The 19,434-nt window shown below is 42.6% G+C and overlaps 1 protein-coding gene across 6 annotated transcripts in view; it reads right to left on the bottom strand.

Annotated features, from left to right (window-relative positions):
- Window positions 1-19,434, bottom strand: part of FRMPD4 (FERM and PDZ domain containing 4) — a 447,791-nt gene that overhangs the window by 97,468 nt on the left and 330,889 nt on the right. The window lies entirely within an intron of this gene.

Raw genomic sequence — 19,434 nt, 5'->3', positions numbered from 1 at the left:
AACTGTACATACTGCATGGGGGACTCTATCCTGCAAAGCAGTGACTCTGAAAAAGATTTGGGGCTGATGGTTGATAAACAGTTGAACACGAGCTGCTAGTGCAATGCTGTGGCCAAAAGGGCTAATGCAAATCTTGGATGAATAAAAGGAGGAATCTTGAGTAGGAATAGAGTGGTTATTTTATTTCCAAAGTTGACACTAGTACAACCAGTTCTGGAATATTGTGTCCAGTTCTGGTGCCCACTATTCAAGAAGAATGTTGATAAATTGGAGACAGTTCAGAAAACAGCCACAAGAATGATTAAAGAATTAGAAAACATTACTTATAGTGATGGACTAAAGGAGCTGAATATATTTAGAAGGTTAAGGGGTGACTTAATTACAGTCTGCTAAATTCCCTCTAAGCTGCATGACTGCGCAGCTGCCTATTAAGTACCGCACAGGCGCTCAGGGCTGCGGTGGGGAGAGATGCCTCTCTCCAAGTCCCGGGCCTGCCGCAGTGCCCTTCACCTGGCCTCGACCAAGCCCAGTGCCAAACCTGCCACGGCCAGAGGACAGGCACCCCTCCCCTGGCCCCGACGCATCCTGGCCTGGACCTGCCACAGCGGGGAGAGCTGCCTCTCCCCTCCCACCCCAGGTGCTGCTGCTGCTGTGGGGAGAGAGACATCGGGGGTGGGGTCAGAGTCCTCTCTCCCTGCCGTAGCCCCGGGGAGCCCCACTGCACCCTAAATCCCTCATCCCCAGCCCCACCCCAGAGCCTGCACCCCCACACAGAGCCCTCTCCCCTGTACCCCAACCCTCTCCCCCAGCCCTGCCCCTCATCCCTGGTCCCACCCCAGAGCCCTCACCCTCCTGCACCCCAACCCTCTGCCCCAGCTCTGAGCCCATCATCTACAGGCCCACCCCAGAGCCAGAGCCCTCACACCCCCGCACCCCAACTCTCTGCCCCAACCCTGAGCCCCTCATCCCTGGCCTGACCCTGGGGCCCTCACCCTCCCACGCCCCAACCCTCTGCCCCAGCCCTGAGCCCCCTCCCACACTCTGAACCCCTCGGCCAAACCCCACCACATGAATTTTGTAATGTGCACCGATATGGAGGTGATGTGTCACACATCACCTCCATATTGGTGCACATAACAAAATTAATTCCGCACATGGGTGGGAAAAATTAGAGGGAACACTGCTGACATGAGGAACAAATATTTGATAATGTGTTCTTCAATTTAGCAGAGAAAGGTATAATATGATCCAGTGTCTGGAAGCTGAAACTAGACTAATTCAAACTGGAAATAAGGGATATATTTTTAACAGTGAGCATAATTAACATTAGGATCATGGTGAATTCTCCATTACTGGCAATTTTAAAATCACAATTAGATGTTTTACTAAAAGATATGTCTAGGAATTATTCTGGAGAAGTTCTATGGCGTGTGTTATACACGGGTTCGGACGAGATGATCACAATGGCCCCTTCTGGCCTGGGAATCTATGACAGTGAATGAATTCAGCCTGTAAATTTCCTCTTTTCCTATACATCAAGCAATGTTAGTAACAACCCTCCCACACTCTGTCTCCTACTTCCGCCCTCAAGAATATTGTAGCGTTTTTCTATTAATATTGGGTCAATTTTATATGTTTAATCAAAATAGATGTCAGATTTTCTATAGTGTTTGAAATACAGTACTTATGTCAGTATCTTCAGGCCTTCCAGAAACAATCCCAGCTATGGATTTGGGTTTCCAAAGCTCTTACCTTTGATCAAGATCCTGTTTACGAGGAGACTGACATTTCAGAAACTTGCCTATTTAACATTTTGAACTGCACTCGGGTAGTGATCATGAGGTTTCAAACATTTTCCATTTGTTTTTCTTTATCTCTCAGTTGAAATCCCTACAACGTTCTCCTCTAAAGTATGTTAAAGTCCTATGTCTAATCATTTTCTCCTGGTGATTGTAGCCTTCATTTCTGTAACAGGTTTTTCATTATTTGAGGCTGCCATCACTAAAGTGAAGTATTTATAAAATGGTGAATGAGTGAGTGATTTGGAAGCCAGTGCCTGAGCCTTGGAAAAATACTAGCCTTTCAGGATTGAGGGAAGTCAGGAAAGGGCACCTGAGAGCTGCCAGAGATCAGGAGACCGTGGGAGGTCCCTGTAGGAGGTTCCTGGGAAAGGCTGAAGGCAAGGGAGCAGCAACGGGGCTTATTCACTGACATCTCCATGCTGTAAAGCTGGAGCCAGAGGAATGGAGAGGGCTGAGGGAGGGGGGAGTGAGAAGGCCCCCCTGGTGACAATGAATTCCCACCAGAGAGGCTGTGGGGATTCCTGCTGGGGAGAGTGGATTGCACTGCACAGAGCAGAAGGGCTTGGGTGACTGTCCGGGTAAATGGGTAGAAGAAGACTGAAGAAGAGCTCTGGTATGGTTGAAGATGCTGGTTTGATAGATGTGCTATACTGATGGACTAGAGGATATGGGATTTTAAGGACTACATACACTGGATTTGAGAAACGGACAATGATTGCGACTTCTATGTTATGGATTATTTGAACTATGTTTTAGTAATTAACTGTCCCCAAAGCATGTTTCAATGAACCAAGAAAGCGTCCAGTGGAGTTACTGGTGACTCTGACGAAGGGAAGCTGAGGCAGGTATGCCTGTTGTGTTATGGCCTACTGCGGGAGGGTGCTCCAGGTGGGGTGTCCGTAGGACAGACCCCATTAGAGATAAGATGACTACTTAAAGCTTTGTGATGGCTGGCAGGTGTTGACACAGATACTTTTCCTCTTTCGACCTGCCCAATATTGAGGTGCCAGATCTAGCACCATAGTTAGGGCCCTACCAAATTCACAGCCATGAAAAATGCACCACAGACTGTGAAATCGGGTCTCCCCCCATGAAATCTGGTCTTTTGTGTGCTTTTACCCTATTCTATACCGATTTCATGGGGAGGAGACCAGCGTTTCTCAAATTGGGGCGTCTGACCCAAAAGGGAGTTGCGGGGGGGGGGGGGGGGGTCACAAGGTTACGTTAGGGGGAATCGTGGTATTTCTGTGCTGACTTCAGAGCTGGGTGGCCGGAGAATGGTAGTTGTTGGCTGGGCACCCAGCTCTGAAGGCAGCGCCCCACCGGCAGCAGCGCAGAAGTGAGGGTAGCAGTACTGCAACCCCCCACCCCCCACTCCTTTCTGGGTCAGGACTCCTACAATTACAACTCTGTGAAATTTCAGGTTTAAAGAGCTGAAATCCTGAAATTTATGATTTTTCAAATCCTAGGACTGTGAATTTGGTAGGGCCCTAACCATAGTTAAGACTGAGCCAAGTTACGCACTTAAGGGAGAGATTCGGTCTCTTTCTTATGTATGGGAAATACAAAATTACAGCACTTACTCTTGGAATATAGAATTAATTTTCGGAGAATTTGCATGTAAATCTAGTAATTTGGGGGTTAACATTAATTTCAAAATGGGTCCTTTAATAAATTTAGTACCCAGTTTCAGACCTTTTTTGTCCCAAAAGATCTAAACAACGGAATAACACTTCCCATTTCCTTTAAACTCACTGAAATGTTGTGCTGAGACTACATTAGACTTTTTTTATTTATTTATGTTAATATTCTTCATATGGAAAGTTCCTCCTTCAGCAGGGGCTGAATCATAAAGTTCTTCTGCAAAGAATTCCGTGAAGAACTACCTTCTTTTCAAAATGGTTATAATCTTCCATTGTTTTCCTTGGGACTGAATTCCCAAACTGCACACAGGTGCCCTTCTCAAAATAGCAACTTATCTCCTCCTGTTTTCTGTGGGAGTGAGAGTGTTCCTCTCTGCCTCCTCCCGGACTCCAGGCTCATTAGACACAATGGGAGATTTCAGCCATTTTGAAAAAGGGCAATTCTTTGGAGTTTCTCTGAAGAAGATTTTATGCATAAGTCTCTGCTGACAGATAAACTTGGAGTGAGGAAAAATAACAGCAAAAATGACAATTAGTTCTAGTAGTTAATGCTTTCATCTGATCTACTCATCAGAAGGGAGAATGGTGGTGTGATGGGGTGTGTACCCTACACGGGCTCTGAGAGGGTAAATTGGCCTACTTAAGCAGCAAGTAGGAGAGAGATGTAGGCTACAAGGAGGCCACTAATTAGAGGCAGGAGTGGCTTGTATAAAGTACAGGAGCTGTGAGTAGCAAAGTGGGAAGAAGTCTGCAGTCACTCCCTGAGAGAGGGGAAAGTGGGATGGCAAACCCAAAGAGAGAGGGGAGCCAGCTATGTAGGAAGAGGCCCAGGAAAACAGCTGCAAGGATAATACATGCCTTGGCTACAAGTTATAGGTTCCCTGGGCTGGAACCCAGTGCAGAGGGCAGGCTTGGGTTCTACCAGCCACTGGGTAGTGGCACCGGGTGTTGGAGACTTCTGATGGGCAGCTGGTCCAGAAGGATTGTGATTTCCCTGGAAGGGGAGGGCCTTAGTGACCTGCTGGAGGACCAAGCCATGGGCCCTCTGCTCCGTGAGCATGAGAGGGCTGCCACTCCAAGAGCATGAGAGGTTGCAGACTAAGAAGATGGGTAGAGAGTCTGCTGAGGAGGGTGCAGCATCTGGCAGAGCTAATCCCCAGGATGGCCAGGAGGAGGTGCCACAAATGGTGAGGGAACCCCATCACAGGGAAGAATAAGGGAAGGAGTGTCCGTGTACACACGTGTGTGCATGGACAAAGAAGAATGTGGGGGTTTAAAAGGAAGGTGAAAACTGGTGTGTGCACATGTGCACAGGGGAATGTAGTCAGGTGTGATAGGAAGGGGGAAATTAGAAGAGGAAGGGGGAACCTGGGGTGGGAGTACTCCAGCTTTGCAAAGAAACTGCAAACCCAGTTTAACTGGCCGGTATGCTCTAGTTGATTTGCGCTGCTTCAGAGGGGCATAATACAGCCAGCGCATACTGGACTGTCTGGCTATAAATCTTTAAATTTTTTGAAATGATATCTGCAACTCACTAGACATCTTGCATAACAACATTCTTTTTGAGGTCCATGAGTGAAATTTTTAATTTTAAACCACAAAAATACCCAAAGAAATTCCCAGACAAAAACTAATTAAAATGGAGTTCAGACTGAGAATATGTATCAGTAATTTTAGGGTAAAATACGTTACAGGGATATTGTAATTATCATGCATGCTATTATGGAAATGCACAGTTAAGACACTGCAACAACTTTATCTATATCCTGCAACTATACCCAGAGAGAAAACAATTCTAATGTGTCTTGACAAATTTAATATAATCTGTGACTACAGTTACTAACATTTAGTAATCATAATCATATGGTTATTGCATGGTGTCATGTGATGGGGCAGCTGCCCCTCACTGGCAGAAAAGGGGTTAAAAGCTGCCCTAGGGAAGCTGCACCAGAAGCAACCGATTAGAAAGGGGCTGAGAGGAGTAGCCAATCATGGCCTGGCAGGCCCGTATAAGAAAGGCTGCAGGCAGAGCAGAGTTCAGTAGCTAACTGGAACTCAAGGGGAGAAGACCAGGCTCCTAGCAGGGGGAGGAAGCCCCAGCACCTGGGACAATTTAGTGCTGCAGGCGGGGACTGGGAGCCAGAGAGAGTTCCTGGCTGGCTGCTAGGGCCTGCAGGCTGAGACCCAGAGGTAAGGGCAGAAGAAGGTGCTGGAGCTGCATGGAAAGCGGCCCTGGGACAATGGACTGCAGGTGCCACTGAGGGAAGTGGCTAGGAAGAGATTGTATATCCCCCAGAAGGGGAGAACATGGAGTGTGGCACAGCCAGAGGGCAGTGTCATGGATCATAGAATATCAGTGTTGGAAGGGACCTCAGGAGGTCATCTAGTCCAACCCCCTACTGAAAGCAGGACCAATCCTCAATTTTTGCCCCAGATCCCAAATGGCCCCATCAAGGAGTGAACTCACAACCCTGGGTTTAGCAGGCCAATGCTCAAACCACTGAGCTATCCCTCCCCTCGTCCTGGGAGTGATGTGGGCCCAGGAGCAGAGGTGCCGGTGGGTGAGACACCACCAGAAGAGGATGCAGAGCTAATTCCCAAAACAGCCAGGAGGAGGCGCTGCAGTGGTGAGTTGCACTCCATCACATGTCACTACAGCCCAGAGCTAAAGTTGTTTATATACCTCATCTGAGCCTTTTCATACTTCAACATGTCTGGAATTCTTTTAAGTTTAATCTGAACACTAACTTTCACGGGCTTGGTTTGGGATAATTACAACATCTCTGTAATGTAGTTTATGCTAAATTACTGATCTGTACTCTCAATTTCAACTCCTTATTAATATAGTTTTTGCCTTGAAATCTGGCAGATGCCGTCCTTCTCAATAACTGAAAGGAGAGAGAGAGTCTACAGAAATGTCAGATCTCTTGGATTATTGAGTGACTGGCAATTGGATTGGAGGTAGGATTTTCCAGCAGAAAGACTTCCTGCCCTGGTTACAAGGGTATCCACATTACTCAACAGTGACTGTAGAAACCTCATTTTTGTGAATTTACCATGTACGAAAGCTGCCAGATTGACAGCCAAAAAGAGCAAAGTTTATTCACAGTTAAGGTATGTCTATGCTGCATTCAGAGGTGTGATTGCAGCAGATGTAGACATAACTGAGCTAGTTTTGATTTGCACAGGTTGCAATCACACCTCCCGATTGCAATGTAGATGTAGTCCTAGATACACTCCACAATGCCCTTGCAATGTGCTTTGGTAGACACCTGTATAGGGCAAAGGACAGAAGCAAGACTGCCAACCCCAAACATTCAAAAATGAGTCAGGCCTTCCAAAATGTGGAGATTGGCTTAATTCTGAAATTTTTTCGAAATAATACGTTTAGGGTTCATTTTATTTGCTTTCTGTGTTTTGAGCCATGAAGGTGTGCTCAGATCATATTTTCGAGCTTTCCTTTGCTGAGTGCCAGAATTTTTGTTAGATGAAAGCTGTGATTTGTACATAATCCCTCATCTCCAGGAGCTGCGGCGTCAAGTAAAACCTCCAGATACTTGATATCCTGAGATTTGGGATAAAAGTGTGAGATGGCAAAACTGATTCACGTTGCCTATATGCCCATTCAGTCCTTGGCTTCTCTGCTGAGACTGCCACAGCAATGATGACAATTAAAGCCAATTATGGTGGCCGAGGGCTGGAATAAGACCATCAAACTCATTTCACAAAAACTACCTAAAAAACTATATAGTAGTAACTTGTGGTCACTATCAACCTTTGAACTTGTAACCTTGAGGTGAGACACTCTATATCCCTTTCCCCAGTCCCTTGCACCCTCACGTGTGCTTTTTTCCTAAATTAATTTATACTCTGAGATTCCATGCACACTGTTTAGAAATAGGGCAGTTAAATGCGCTCAACAATATGCATCAAGCTGGCTTATTTTTCTCCTGGCGCCAACAGGAACACTGGAAAAGATATTAAAATATTTAGACAGGCTGTTAAGTAAAGTGACTACTATTGAAAGAGAATCTGGTGGCTGCATACTCTTCTACTGTCCAGTAAAGATGAAGTTAATTCACAATTGGAATTGCAGAATTTCTTTTTAGAAACCAATGCATTTTAATCAGTTCATGAAGGAGTTAATGTCTAGACTTCAATAAAACCCAGATCCTGTATTTCCACTGTTGCAATGAATGGTGATGCCTGACAAAAGTTGACTAATTGTGTGAGTCTGGGTCAATACCACAGATACAAGAGATAATTGGAAGAATTGTCCTAGAAAGACAAGATTCTGATCATTTTTCTGTCAGTGTCAATTCTATTTTTTCATAAGCTTCTTCAGTGGTTAAATTATCTAAAGCAAGGTCATTTTATAACACCCTAGAACATGTCAATATAAGCCATCTGGATGAGCATATGGTGAAAATGTAATTAGAAAGAAAAAAGGTTTTGTTGGTTTCAGAAGTCGTCGGCAGCTTTTTCATGAAATTGGATACAGTGAAATCTGACATGCACAAATGTTTTCCAGACTCCTCCTCCTCCACTTCCCATGTGATGTGTTCCCCAGAACAAGATAAAGTGAAACAAAATCCTAACAAACAGAACCGGCATGATTCTGAAAGGGGAAAATGCAGTGTTTACCCTCTTTTTCAGGCAGATATTGGGAGAGATACTCTGCTACTGAAAATATTTTATAATGACAGGTACCACTCTGTTGATGATAGTATATTAAATATATTACAGCTTCCTTCTAAATGCTGCGTTAGGAAGGTAAGCAGTTTTGCAATCTGTTAGACTCAAATCATGAAAGGATTTGGAAATAAACTCTACTTCAAATTCAAACTACATCCACAAATTACCAGCTGTTTGCTTGAATTTTGTTTTGTTGTCTAAGAACTTGGCCTTCAGAGGTATTTGATTTTTTTCTCTCAAGATACTCACAAACATTTTCAGGCCTCTGTGTATTTAAAGTTTGAGCCTGGCTCACTGCCTTAGGACACCTGGGGCACAAGCCACATAATGGAAATGACCTAGTACTTCTCAGTGGCAATGAGGGATGAAGGAGAAAATGGACAAACAGGGTAGGTGGGAAGAGAGCTCCTTTCCTCCCTGGAGAGTATGTGTAACAGGAGAGGTGGTAACAGAACAGGAAGTCACGCTGCCTCAACTTGCTTAAGGTGGGGGGCGGGGGAGGGGAGAACTTATCCCTTTGTGGAAAAATGCTATGGAATTTTTGAACCCTCCCTTTGAATTTCATAGAGAGCCATCTCAATTAAATCCTGACTTTTCCACAAGGGATGAAAACAAAACATCTAATTTTTCAAACTCTAAAATATTAGTATCAGGAAAATGCTGTTCAGTTGCACCCCTGATTCTGCCAGCTAGATGGTATTGCTGCAAAACACCAATCCTCTGCTCGAGTAACTGCATTCACCTCTTGAAATATATAGCCAGAATGGAGAACCAAGCACTGTGTAGTAAGCAGCTGGCAATGCTGATTTTCATAGGGACCACTGGTTAGTGTCACTCCTTCTCAGATACATCCGAGCGGCTCTGTCCATGGAAGGCTCAAATTGGATCTGGAGGCAAATGGAGTATAGTGTTGCCTCTTTTTGACACAAGCAGATATCCAAAATTCATAGCCCTGGGGATGTTCCAGTTGGAAATAGAACTGGTTGGAGTCTGGTATTTTCTTTGATTCAATCTTGTTTATTTACAAAGAATGTACAAAAAGTCCTCCTCCTCCAAATGCAGGAGGAACCAAGAACAAAAGAAGCAGTTTCTTAGTGTACAGTCCCAAGCCTCTTTAGCCAAGAGACCCAGAAATGTGCTCTCTCACTTTTCCCAGGGTCACACTCTGCTCACTGGGTACTGCTTGGCTTTCTTGCTTTTTGCTTCTGCTCGGTCTATTCTCAGTTTGTGCATGTTCTCTCACACATACTGTCCCCCCCCAACACACCTGGTCACAATACCGTCCCCACCACATGGTGCTCATTTCTGGGCAGACTCTAAGGGCAAGTCTACACTACAGAATTACTTCGGTATAACTATGTCGAAACGATGTATGAAAAAATCCACACCCCTGAGCGACAAAGCTATACTGACCTAAGTGTCCGTGTGGACAGCGCTATGTTGGTGAGAAGGCTTCTCCCACTGACATTGATACTACAAGGTGGATTAACTACGCTGACGAGAGATCTCTGTCCCATCGGCTTAGAGCCACTTCATTAAAGTATTACAGTGGCACAACTGCATTGGTGCAGCATTTTAAGTGTAGACCTGCCCCAACAGGCCTTTTCTTAGGTGTGGCTCCTTAACAATTATCTGAAATGAAGGGCACATTCACACAGCAGTTAGAATGAGGTTTTAACTCAACCCATAACAGTAATATGTTCTTGGTAGTCCCTCCTGCCCAGGTGTTGGGCTGCTGCATATTGTTTCTTGGCCTGGTTCTCCTCTCACATACATCAGTTTCACACCAGATTGATATCAGGAGTTACTCTTCATTTGACATGCTGTAAATGAGAGAAAAATCCGAGGCTTTTTATGTGGCCTTTACAATTAGTCTTATGGATGGAAAGAGCTGACAAATCAGTCTCCTGGTCCAGATAGGCCCACAGAATAACAATTTCATGAAGGCTTGTACAGTAGTTTGTTTAGAAGCAGAGTTATTACAGGCTCTAAAAATAGGAACTGTTGGCACTTACCAGATTATGATGTAAACTACACTGGAGCTTTTCCATGAAAGGTGTTTGTTGTTTACCTGAGCAAAGCACTTTTGATTAAAAAACTAATTGGGGCAATGAGCTGAAACTTAGTTTCTTGCCACCTTCTTCACATGCATCAGTGAACCCTGTTGCTGAGCCTAGTGGAATGCAACTCCTAAGACAAAGGGGAGAAAAAGGCTAGAGGATCACTGAACTGAAAATATACAGTAAATTAATTGGGGTTGAAAGAGTCCACACCAAAATGGAATGAGCAATTCTTATTTGTCCTGCTTCTGAAAGGTTTCATTCTAAGTGGAATGACAGTAATCCATCTGCTTGTGCCTATCCCAGCTCTGCATATCAAGTGGAAATGGGCCTTCTGTGAAGCCCCTGAACACTTCTCACTCCGCAGGAATAAGGAATTGATATGTCCAATCCATCGTGAAGAATTCACTTAACCAGCAGAGCAAGACAAGAAGAGAGAAACCTCAAAAGAGGTCAAAAGAAAAGGAGTACTTGTGGCACCTTAGATACTAACCAATTTATTTGAGCATGAGCTTTCGTGAGCTACAGCTCACTGCATCCGATGAAGTGAGCTGTAGCTCACGAAAGCTCATGCTCAAATAAATTGGTTAGTCTCTAAGGTGCCACAAGTACTCCTTTTCTTTTTGTGAATACAGACTAACACGGCTGTTACTCTGAAACCTGTCAAATGAGGTCCTGGCTTCTGATGTATGGATTAGAATATGTAAGCTCCTCACTAGAGACTGGTCAGGCGAGATCAAACTTGCTTTTAGGGGCAAGTTGCTATCTCTGCAAACACGGAACGAGGGTGCCCTAACAGCCTGCGACAATAAGAAAATGTAGAGCATACCGTATTAGAGAATTCCCATCAGACTACGTTGCCACATCTGGTACAGCTGAAGCACAAGACTGAAATACTGTCTTATCATGTATGTGAGAGACTTATCTATGTAGCTTCTATTACCGTAAATAGGATTTGGAAAGGAAAAACCACCCACAATGAAAGTAGAATGTGGAAAGTACTAATAATTAGGGCTGTCAATTAATTGCAGTTAACTCTCATGATTAACTCAAAACATTAATCACAGTTTTAATCGCACTGCTAAACAATAGAATACCAATTGAAATGTATTAAATATTTTTGGATATCTTTCTACATTCTCAAATATATTAATTTCAATTACAACATAGAATAAAAAGTGTACAGTGCTCACCTTATTATTTCTGGTTACAAATATTTACACTATAAAAATAATCAAAAGAAATAATATTTTTCAATACATCTCATTCAAGTACAGTAGTTTAATTTCTTTATCATGAAAATACAAAATGTAGATTTGTGTTACGTAATTGCACTCAAAAACAAAACAATGCACAACTTTAGAACCCACAAGTCCACTCAGTCCTACTTCTTCTTCAGCCAATTGCTAAGAGAAACAAGTTTGTTTACATTTATGGGACATAATGCAGCCCACTTCTTATTTACAATGTCACCTGAAAGTGAGAACAGGCGTTCGCATGGCACTTTTGTAGCAGACATTGCAAGGTATTTATATGGCAGATATGCTAAATATTTATATGCCCCTTCATGCTTCAGTCACCACTCTAGAAGACATGCTTCTATGCTGATGATGCTCGTTACAAAAATAATGCATTAATTAAATTTGTGACTGAACTCCTTGGGGGAGAATTGTATGTCTCCTGTTCTGTGGTTTTACCCACATTCTGCCATATATTTCATGGTACAGCCGTCTCAGATGATGACCCAGCACATGTTCTTTTTAAAAACATTTTCACTGAAGATTTGACAAAACGCAAAGAAGGTACCAGTGTGAGACTTCTAAAGATAGCTACAGCAATCCACCTAAGGTTCAAGAATCTGAAGTGCCATCCAAAATCTGAGAGGGACGAGGTGTGGAGCATGCTTTCAGGAGTCTTAAAAGAGCAATACTCCAACGTAGAAACTACAGAACCCGAACCACCAAAAAAGAAAATCAACCTTCTGCTGGTGGCATTTGACTCAGATGATGAAAAAGAACATGCATCGGTCTGCACTGCTTTGAATAGTTATTGAGCAGAACCCATGTGCATGTATCTTATTAACTCTGTTTTCCTAAACCTCCACAAAGAAATCCCAGGCAGTGTGGACCTGCCCTGAACCAGGCTGGCCAACACCATCTGATTTGGGTGCCATGTGATAAATGAAGGGTGAGGGGGGGAGAGGGGTAGCTCCCTTTTATGGACATCCAGCCAGCCAGTAGTTATAAAATCCCTCTTAATAGCTGTTCTCTAATTGCTCTACCTGTAAAGGGTTAAGTTTAATACAAGCCCAGAGTGGCCAGTATTAATTTTTAGAATCCTTGCAGGCCCCCACCTTCTGCACTCAAAGTGACAGAGTGGGGAATTAGCCTTGACAACCCATCGTCAGCATGGACTCCTGTCCTCTGGAATGGCCGTTGAAGCATGAAAGGGGAATACAAATGTTCAGCATGTCTGGTGCGTAAATATCTTGCGACGCTGGCTACAACAATGCCATGCGAACACCTGTTCTCACTTTCTGGTGATATTGTAAACAAGTGGGCAGCATTATCTCCTGCAAATGTAAACAAACTTGTTTGAGCGATTGGCTGAACAAGAAGTAGGACTGAATGGACTTGTAGGCTCTAAAGTTTTACATGGTTTTATTTTTGAATGCATTTTTTTTGTACATAATTCTACATTTGTAAATTCAACTTTCATGATAAGTAGATTGCACGACAGTACTTGTATTAGGTAAATTGAAATACTATTTCTTTTGTTTCTTTTTTACAGTGCAATATTTGTAATCAAAATAACTATAAAAGAAAGTACTGTGCACTTTGTATTCTAAATGAAATATATTTGAAAATGTGGAAAATATCCAAAATATTTAAATAAATGGTATTCTATTAGTATTTAACAGTGCAATTAATCATGATTGATTTTTTAATCACGTGATTAATTGCAATTCATTTTTTAATCGCTTGACAGCCCTACTAATAATTGTACATTCATAGTTTTCTTTTGTTTTAAGCTCAAAAGACACTTATTCCACAATTTCAGGCTCCCTAATAATTATTTAAAATGACACCCATAAAGAAACACCCAGCAAGCACATCACAGAATGCAAATGAATTTTCCAGCTAATAACTTAAATAAGCAAAAAAGGCACACCCCTCTATTCTAATCCCATTCCACCCATAGCCTATAGGTGGAGTTTGCAGTGTGCCCTAAATTTCAACAATTTTAGTCTATTTCAGACCCCAGTGAAGAGCAAGCTCCAGAGCCAAGAGCCCTCATAGAAAATGCACCCCTGGCAGCCCCCTCTTTCTTGTATTTCAGCTAACTGAAACTGGCAGAATCACATGAGGTGGTCTCTCAGGTGTGTGTAGTACAGACATTATTAGCAACTCCAAGGGCTGCCTTGAAACTGGCATTTAAAGAAATAAATTCCCTTTGTTTCACACTTTAATAATTAAATTTAGTCTCCACGTTGAGAAAGGGAACTGATGAGCAGGTATAGAGGTGGGCTATTGAATGACTAAACTGCTTATTTCTATCCTTTTTCACCTTTATATAGTTTGTTGGTGGGACATGCAGACTAGAAACCTGGAGTCTAAGCTAGGTGTTTTTTTGGGGGAGGGCAGGGAATGGGGAGGAGGATATATATATAGAGAGAGACATACTTTCGGGGGCAGGGACCATCTTTTTGTTCGGTGTTTGTAGGCCGCCTATCACACTGTGGTCAGGTCCATGACTTGGGTTTCTAGGCACTATGCTGATAGAGATAAATAACGAGGAAAATACTGAATTTCATCCACCGCTTTCTTACAAGGCCATTCTGTTTCTCTGCTTAAGTGACATGCGAGTAGCAACATAAATGTTTATATTTACTCTGTGTGTTGAGAAGAAGCAGCCTAATATTAGGACTGCTATAATCTATCCATAACTCGTGGGTTTTAAAGGTTTTGATATTATACAGCATAAAGTGCTGTATAGTTTTGTTGAGTGCAGCTCACTGGACTCAGCCTCTTTATTGCAGCTTTGACTTCACGCAGGCATAAGAGCAAAACAGACCTGTAAGAAAGCATTCAGTTATGCATATCACACACACACATATAGGGAAAGAATCTAGTTCAGTGCAGTGAGCCGTCTCTTATTCCACAAACACTGTACGTATTCTTCTCTCTGGAGACTCATGTGCAGAGAAGCTTACAAAGATACCATGCTTTCACAAGGCCGTTCTGTTAATGCATTGAAGTAAAGCAAGTGGGGGAAAGAGCTCTTTATAGTTTGGCCACTTTATAGTAGCAGTTGAACATTAAATAAAAGGGATCCAGAGGCAACAGAACGTGCATGGAATATGTTTATCTGCTACAGAAATTACCGAGATTTTGTAGTAATCCATAAAATGCAGAGCTGAGAGTCTCAGCATTCTTCTTCTTCTCATTACTTCCTATTTTGGAAAGGGTGGTAAGGAAAGATGAAGGGAAATCCCCCTTGCTCATACAAAGTGTACAAATAGGCAGGATTACTGTTCCTGACTGCTAACCTGGTACTGCCTCAACTACACCCTGGCAAATGATCATAGAGAACAAAATTTAAATAACCTGGAATGACATATTGTACTGTAAGGAGGTAAGTTTGCCCAATAGAGCTGTCATGTGAAAATTAAACTTGGGATATAGGGGGAAATGTGTTTGTTAATTAAATTCTCCTGCTAGATCATTGTCTGTCCTTTAACACAATGCAACTAAATGATTTTTCTGTGTCAACTTCTTCCATAAAGCAGTTAGCAACTTTCTTTGAAAAGGACATAACTGTCGTTCCCCTCAGGATATTGTACGTAAATTGAAATTAGGCCTGGTGGTGATAAGCTAGGGTTACCATAGTTGTCCATTCAAAAAAAAGGACACTCCATGGGGGGGAGGGAATTTCTTCGCACCCCGCCAGCCCCACCTCCATTCAAACCCCTTCCCCAAAGTTCCTGCCCCAACTCCGCCCCCTCCCTGCCCCATTGGACCAAATCCCCGCCCTGGCCCTGCCTCCTCCCCGAGCATGCTGCGTTCCCCCTCCCTCCAGGCCGCGCGAAACAGCTGTTTCACAGCGCAAGCACTGGGAGCTAGGGGGAAAAGTGGGCACTCGCTCGAGTGATCAACATTCACTTTCTTTCTCGATCGATCAACATTCACTCTCTTTCTTGAATGATCAACTCTTCTTTGGGGAAAAATAACGGCAAAATCCCAGACTTTTTAGATATTTAAAAATTCCTTCTGAACGGCGATTTAAGAACCAAAAAGCCGGACATGTCTGGGAAAATACGGATATATGGTAACCCTAGATAAGGATCATAGTGGACCAGCAGAGCATTTTATTTACCCATCTATATTTATAACAAACACCCATCCACTTCACTGGGAACATTAACACCACATTACATTTCACAATATACAAGTATAAAATCAGCAAGGTTTTTTAAAATTTGTATTTCAGTAGTGCCCAGTCAGGGATCAGGTCCCCACTGTGTTAGCTGCTGCACACAGAAGAAAGCCCTCTCACCCAATTCCACATCCCTCCATCTACCTTGTACTCAAATGCCCAGAAGAAGGGGGTGGGCTTTTAAGTCCAGTAGGGTAATCTGGCTTGCCTATAGCAGACCAAGCTGGGAACCAAACTCCAGATTTGGGGACCCTCAGGGAGCCCATCAAGATGCCACCACAGCAGCCCCTTTCCTTTAATCCCAGCTTGAGTACCTCTGTTGTTCTCAATTCTGGAAAGAGAACATAAGAAAATAGGTTTCAGAGTAACAGCCGTGTTAGTCTGTATTCGCAAAAAGAAAAGGAGTACTTGTGGCACCTTAGAGACTAACCAATTTATTTGAGCATCCGATGAAGTGAGCTGTAGCTCAAATAAGTTGGTTAGTCTCTAAGGTGCCACAGATAAGAAAATAGGCAAGCTCTCTGATAACCAGATCCTGAACCACTGAGGGCATTACAGGTTAAAACCAACACTATGAACTTCACTCAGAAACCAACAGCGCTCATCAAAGCCCCGATTTACAGCAGACGGGCCATTCATTCTACTGCCTCAGCCCGGTCAGAGAAAATGGAGGAGATATAAAACTGGGTATCATCAGCATACTGAAGACACTGCAGGCACGCATCATTTTATGGAAGGTTTCTGTGCAACACTTAAAGACCCAGGGTTTGAGTGGGGTTTAAATGTTCACATGGCTTTTTTGTAGAACAGGTGCACTGTGGTGCATTTTGCCTAGACTGACTGTAAAACATTGTCTAAAGAGTTAATAGCAGGCTAGCAAGAGGATTTCTAAATGACTTCCTTTAACACTATTGGCCTATGAATATGACCATTCACAAATAATCATTTTAGGATCTGGAGCTGGTAAATGAGCTATAGTTAAGCATGTACAAGTGTTTCTATTATAAACTCCTATTTTCATGTTGTGTAAGTCCCATGTAGAAAGATTCCTGTGGGGTAAAATTAGGTACCTCAATACATTGTGTCATGTATTTTTCTCAATTTACTCTCTTTTCTACCATTTATTACATAGAGCTGAGAGGGTTATATACTGACCTGTCAAAAATAACATACGTGTTACCTCATTATTTATTTACACTGAGCAATCACACTCTGTCAGTTTAATAATAAAACCTTTTAGCACTGTAGATAATTTATTTTTGTTTTCAAAGAACCAAAGCTTGGAAATTATAAAAACCCTGGGTGAAATCTTGACCCCAATGATATCAATGGAAAAACAATCAACTTCAATGAGGTCAGAATTTCATCCTCAAAATTTAGGTAAAGTAAAGAACATGACAATAACCAACTATAAAGTTATAAGTTTAAGGTTTTGACTCTGTTTTTTATAGATTTGTATCATATTCTGAACTCTCTTTAAAGGGACAAAGTAAAATTTGAAATCTAGTGAACTGAAAAAAAAATTACAAGAAGGGTCAAAAACTGCACCTAACCCCATCTTGCCAATTTTTTGGGCATGAAATCACATTTCCTATTCTATTCAAAAATATTTTCTCTCCCTTATATTTTGAGAATTAGCTAGAGAAGTAATAGAGAAACTACGTATATAAGAATCTGAAACCGACTACCAGTATACACAAAATGCTGTCAAATGCAAAAACAAATAATTATTTTTCTCCTCTAATCTATCTCGTTCAGTTACAGTAATCTTATGTTTTAATTATAACAACAGTAGGTACAATGCTTTAAGGTAGAAATGTTATTTTTAAGTTTCCAGTGCTCCTTTAAATATCTTTCTGCCAATATACACCTATGCCTTTATTAAAGTGGTAGTGAAATCAACGGTGTGAGTGGTATTAAGTGTCAAGAGGTATGTAGTAATTATTTTATATTCAAATAAAAACAATTATGTTTTAGCAATTAAAAAAATAAAAACAAATAATAAAGGACAAATAGAATACATATTTTCCATACTTACTCAAATGGGTTTGGAAGAAAAAAAGTCTTCGGGGGCAACATTAAAAATGTAAAAAAAAAAAAACCAAAAACCTATGAAGCTTCTTCTAGGATAGAGTATGTAGTTGTATTTTCCTCTTTCTAAATCTGTGACTAACATGCATTTCAGAGACAAATTGAGTGAGGTAATATCTTTTATTGGACCGACTTCTATTGGTGAGAGACAAGCTTTGGAGCCACTCAGTATCTTTCCCAGCCTGAGAAAAGGCTCTAAGAGTGTCACAGCTATACAAGATTGATCAGATAGTTTAGCATAAGTAGTTAGCACATATTTTTACCATTCAAGATAAAGTGGCCCGTTAACACCCCTGTAGTCTTAGGACAAAAAGCGGAGTTAGTGGTTTACAGATTGTTGTAATAGGCCATAAATCCAGTATCTTTATTAAGACCATGTATTAATAACATGCATTAGTAATGAAAGCTGTATCACAAAGACTAGCTAAATTTCAGACTTCTCGTAAACGATTTTTTCCTTCATTTCTTATGCCTTGATAGGAAAGTGAGAATTCCTAGGAAATTATTCATTCAGAAAGGGACAGATAGAACATGAGTTTCTCAATTTCCAAGGGAACTAAGATTTAAAGTGTAGAAAAAATTGTTGTATAGGCACTTGAATTATCATGATGCCTTTAAACTACAATATAGACCAAACGCATTAGACATGGACCAAAATATTCCCACTTTAAGACTGGAGTAGCAAAACTGTTAGTTATCTAATTGGTATCACCAGCTACTCTAATCTATTCCCCTCTGCATTATTTAGCACAAGTAATCACAATGGAGTTAACACATATGTCTAAGTAGGGTGACCATATTTCCCTATGCTGCGTACAAGACACCTGGTAAAATTACTTGTATTCAAGTGAGTTGAAAAGAAATCAGTCAGAACTATGCAGTACAAACATTCAAATTAACATCAAGTTGGCTGTTAAAAAGAATTCAACTACGCAGTATTTCTTTTTATTTACCTTCTTATCTTTAAAGCTTTAGGGCTCACATGGGGAGGGGTGACACAAACACCCCTATCTCCCCCCCACACACACACATGGGGAGTGGTCACACACACACTTACACTTCTGTACACCTCTCTCACAAAAGGGTGGTGGGGGGGAGGGAACCTCTGGACCCAACCTTCCTTTCCCAGTACTCTCTGCCCTCCATGCCTGGCTAGGCCCCCTGGACAGACCCACCTCTCCTGGTACTTGGCACTGCGTCTTCCCGAGGCGACACGTGGTGGGCAGGGCACGCAGGGTCACATGCCTCCACTTCCAGATTTCTGCCAGGGTTCACACCAGAATGTGGTCAGCAGCAGCCTTTTGGCACTGTGCGGGAGGGAAGGGATGACTTGGAGCATGTCTTTGCAGAGTTTCTTTCTTTCCCTCACCATCCCCCCCCTCCCCCAGTGTGGCTAGAAGCAGCTTGTCCCTTACTGCCTACACAGTGTTGAAAGGCAGCTAACACCTCCGGGCTGCTGCTGGCCATCACCATAACCAGCCACCGCGTGGGCAGGAAGGGGTTAAGCCCTAAGGATGCATTGTGTACCAGGGCCCAGGGAACCTGAGTGCAGGGGCTTCAGAGAACCCCACCAGAGAGGTGGCTCAGCAGGGAGGAGGGTACCTAGGGGATGGAGCAGCCCCACGCTCCCTGGGGGCAGGACCCAGGGCAGGGTTGGGGAGTGGGTTTGTTAAGCCCCAGGGACTGTTATGGAGCCTGCAGGTTCAG

The sequence above is a fragment of the Lepidochelys kempii genome, chromosome 1, assembly GCF_965140265.1.
Source record: "Lepidochelys kempii isolate rLepKem1 chromosome 1, rLepKem1.hap2, whole genome shotgun sequence".
In the NCBI taxonomy this organism is placed as follows: domain Eukaryota; kingdom Metazoa; phylum Chordata; order Testudines; family Cheloniidae; genus Lepidochelys; species Lepidochelys kempii.
The sequence above is the reverse complement of the archived record's forward strand: the minus strand, read 5'-3'. Positions and strand labels throughout refer to the sequence as shown.